We start from the raw sequence: 5,032 nt of genomic DNA on the forward strand, positions 1-5,032 counted from the left end.
GGTCAACCCATCAGACACAAAATAGCCGGGTCTTAATCGGGTAGACCTGATTACGACCCGAACCCGATAAGCCCAAACCCAATACTTATTTTTTCGTGTCGTGTTCGTGTCGGGTTCATGGGTCGTGTCAAAATTGCCGGCCCTACTACAAGTCTACAATGTGAAAATAAAACAAAATAAAAGATTCAAAGAAAACAAGCTACACCTACAACCAACTGTTGCCTATTGGAGCTTCCACCTAAAAGAATTATATATACATCCACCTCTGTTCGGTTGCAGAGAAACTTGAAGAAAGTGAAGAAAATAAAAATGTTAAGCACTAAGTTTATCCATTTTGCTTTCATGGTTACCTGTAGGCTGTAGCTAGAAATTTGATTGAGATCTGCAGCAGGCTTGTTTGGCTGTCGATTCGTTCGATATTGAGGCCTAACGGAGCACCGAAGCGGTGAGAAATTGAGAAAGGGAACGGTTTTTTTATTAGTGGGACTGGTTTATTTGCCGTCAACAGATTGGGTTGAATGGGGATGGGGGTGCGCCGTGCGGGAGAAGGGATGGGGTGCCGGGGGGTGGGAGATTGGGTAATGCTGTAATGGGTAGGGTAGGTAAAATTGTAAAAAGATTTTTTTTTTACCTAAAAAAAAAAAAAAAATTTAAAAATCCCATGGCACCCCCAAGGTACCATGTGGCTTCGCCACTGCATACGCTATTACACCTTGTATATTAGGGTTGCGTGATCCTTGTAACATTTGTGACCTTAAACGTGTCGATTAATTAAGGTTCACTCAACATGGTAAATATAATGATGGATTCCCACTTTAACGCAAGCATCGTTTAATTGCTGCACTTTTTTTTTTTTTTTGTTTTTTTGTTCTAAGCAAATGAGGAAAGGGTTATAAGAGAGGGTCAAACCCACTCCTAATCAGAATGGAAGATAGAATGGATGACTAGTCGGGAATGCTTCCAAAACAAGGTTGGAAGCGGCCCATCGAGCTAAACAGTGTGCACAAAAGTTGGTACGTCTAGAGACTTTACAAGCCTTCCAGCTATACCAAGATAGCAAGTGAACCTGAATATCAGAAATAATGGAAGCAAAGTTTCGGTCTAAGAAAAGTTCAGGTTGTTGAATAGCAAGAATAATATTGATGGCATCTCCTTCCAAGGTTAAATAATAAATTCCAAGAGAAGAAGCGACTTGAGAGGCTAACAGTGCTGCTTGAGCTTCCCCAATGATTGCATCAGTAGTAGAAAGACGTTTGGTGGTAGCATGGATAATTTTACAATTAGAATCGCTAAGAACCATAGCTGCAACTAAGAAGTCATTCTTAACTGCGACATCAAAATTAGCCTTAAAATTGCCCGGGAAAGGAGGAACCCAAGCAGAGGAAGGTGCTGAATCTGACCAAGCCTTTTTGTGAACCTGAACTGAATTGGCTATGATCTGAAGAGATTGGATAGGGTTGAGCTGTAAGTTGTCATGAACAAGCTTGTTCCTTACAAACCAGATATGATCCATAGTGATGGCGGCTTGAAGCTGGAAAAGCCTAGTGTCCACCTTAGGAATTGGCAGAAAAGAGGAGGGCTTTAGGATTACCCATGATCCAGTCTGCAAAAGAAGAAAAGCGGAATACCTCAGAGTTGAAAGGCCAAGGAGAATTTCTCCAACGAATCTTGGCAAAACCGCATTCAAGAAAAAGATGGGAAGAAGATTCCTGAGCTGTCTTGCAAATAGGACAAAACCAGTCTGCTTGGTCATTGCTGTTAATGAAATTACCAAAGCATTGTCAGGTAGAATATTCCAAGCAAGCTTCCAAAGAAGATGCTTGAGCCGATGCTGCATTTCCAGACTCCAAAGGTCTTTCCAAAGTTCAGGAGTCAAAGGAGAAGGCCGATGAGAAGGAGAATTATAAGATAACTCATGGCTGAACTAACTGAGAAGAGACCATTTTCGGCAGGAATCCAAGTCCATCGATCAGCTGCTGGAAGAAGAGAAATATGGATGTTCTTTATCTTGTTAACTGAGTTCGTATCAAAAAGATCCTCAACATGATTCACATCATTAATTGATATTGTGCTCATTATTCTTTGAATTATTTTGGGGCCAAAATTTTCTCATTCAAACACATGCCTTTATCTCATAAAATTTCACTCATTCTTTTACTCCTCTTGAAATATGTTGAGTGAGATATGCACAAGCGGTTACGGTTAGCAGTTATTGGTTATAACCGCTAAGCGCAACCGCCTTGAGCAGTTATCAATTTTTAATAAGCGCAACCACATCTGCCTAGGCGGGCGGTTATTTTATAACCGGCGGCTAGCGGTTATTCAAACCAATAACCGACGGTTTTATAACAACTTTTTTTATATTGACTTTTTAAGTGTTTGGGCCATCACTGAGCCTATTTTTTGAGCTTATTTTAAACATTTTGGGCCAAAGTGTTCCCAAAAAGATGAAAAGAACATGCTATTTTTTGGGGCAGACAATATTTTTGAATAAGGCTTAGCCAAAAACATTACATACCACATTATATTTCACATACATACAGTCATACACGGCCAAAACGTCGATGTTTTGGATGTTATATTATAATTACTATTAATATAAAATATATAATATGTATATTTATATTATTATATATAAGGGTAGGCGATTAGTGGTTATTAACTATTTTTCCCTACCCCCAAAACCACTAACCGCAACTGCCCTAGGCGGTTAGTTTTTTTAACCGCCTGCCAAAGCGGTTAGCGGTTGACCCGTTTGAACACCCCTACTTTCCGTTTAAAATACTTTAAGAAAACATTTCATGTAGCATAAATCATTACATGTAACATAAGAGTAAATTAATATACACAGGTAATTAAAGCAATAAGGGAAAACTACATTATGCCTCCATGAACTACCAACTGTACTACTTTGCCCCCATGAACTACTATTTTGTGCCCAAAACCCCCTTCCGTCAGTTAAAGCCGTTAACTCAGACGGTCAACCCATCGCTTTGCGTCACTTTGCCCTCATAAACTACAACCCATTGCCACTTTGACCGTCTGAATTAACGGCTTTGACTGACGGAAGTGGGGTTTGGGCACAAAATGGTAGTTCATGGGGGCAAAGTAGTACAATTGGCAATTCATGGAGGAAAAGTACCAAGGCGTTGTAGTTCATGGGTGCAAAATGTAGTTTTCCCAAGCAATAATGAGCACTTAATTAAAAACATGTAATGAAATAACTTTTAGAAGGGCTAATAGATTTAACCGTCGTTTGATTTGTGGAATGACTATTTCACTAGGAAAATGAATAACTATTATTAGGAATTGAAGAAGATGGAATAGAATAAGTATTCATATTTTTTGGTTTGGTTGTAACGCTATAATAGAACACTAAATATGTATCATTTGTTTGGTACAATGCAATACACTAGTAAATGGAATCATTGTAATCAAATTTTTGAAACATTAATAACTATAACTTTTTTTTGTTTTTTGCCTAAATAGTTATGGTACAAAATGATGTATACAAATGAAATAAATAAAAAACCAAAAATTCAAAAAGCACATGAACAGAATTATCATATCACCATCAGATTTATTTTTATTTTTTATTTTTTTTGGGAAAATACATTTTACCCCGCTAAACTATCCACCCATTTGCACTTTTAATCCAAATGTTTTAAAAGTGACACTTTACCCTCCCAAACTTCCAAATTGTTGCAATTCGACAATTCTGACTTTTTTTTCCCCAAAATGTCTTCATCCCAAGTTTTAAAAAAAAATTTAACATTTTTTTTAAAAAATAAAAAAATTAAGGGGTGGCCGGCCACCCCAATTGGGCCTGGAGCCACCCCAAACCGGCCACCCCTTAATTTTTAATTTTTTTAATTTTAATTAAATTAATTAATTAATTAATTTTTTTTTGAAACTTGGGATGAGAGCATAATGGTAGAATTGCAACAATTTGGGGGGATCAAATGTCACTTTTTAAACATTGGAGGTCAAAGTGCAGATGTGTGGATAGTTCAATGGGATAAAATGTATTTTCCCCTTTAATTTTTACAAAAAAACACATCAACTAACATGACATCATTTTGTAGGAACATGTCATAATAATGAAGGAAAAGCACATCACCAAATTGTCTTATAATGCTCAATAAAGGTTTTTTTTTTTTTTTTTTTTAAATCACAAAATCACTTAAAGCTAACCAAACATCAACCATCCAAAAATGGTATAACATTAGTGCTTAATTACAAATTTTAACCTAATTAAAAAATAACCAATTTTCAGCAACTGCTCATGCATCAGTAATAATTCCATGCACCAATTCCTCCTTATCATCATCTGGAACGCTAAAGAATAGATCCATTACTTCAGGCTGACAAACAATCATTCTTGCTGCTTTGAGACGATCCTTCTTGTTAAGACCAATTATTTTTGATAACTCCCCATTAAGTTTTAATATAGTCTCAGGTGCTACCGTCCTAGTAATGGCCTTGCTAAGTTTATCTACTGTAGTAATCAAATTTGTTACAAGCATGTTACTAACTTCTCTCATTGTGTGGGTGATGTCATCTTGGCTACTATTTTTTCTTTTCCGACTAGAAAGCCATTCTCCTCCATTGCCATTGGTGGGCAATTGTGTGCATGATGTGTCTTCATTAATCTCTTCCATCCAATCTTTCTTGTTCTGGCCCAAATTGTTTTCATCCCCTTTTTCATGTTGTATCTCTTCACACATATCCATAGATGCTTGCACATGTTTGCCAGTAGCATGGTCTTTTGCATAGACAATGCAAAGATCCTCGTATAAAGGAAAATATTTATTTCTAAAAGCACCTGCCCCTTTATGACTCTACAAGACCATCAAATAAGATAATATAAAATTAACATACTATGCACATAGTAAGATTATAAAGATATAATGCACAAGAAGTTAAAATTTTACCTGCACATAGGCTTGCCACACAACATCTTCAGCAATCACACATTTTCTCACATTGTTCCACCCAAATTTGCTTGCATCAGGACCACACAACATTGCAT

The sequence above is a fragment of the Corylus avellana genome, chromosome ca1 (assembly GCF_901000735.1).
Source record: "Corylus avellana chromosome ca1, CavTom2PMs-1.0".
Classification (NCBI taxonomy): domain Eukaryota; kingdom Viridiplantae; phylum Streptophyta; class Magnoliopsida; order Fagales; family Betulaceae; genus Corylus; species Corylus avellana.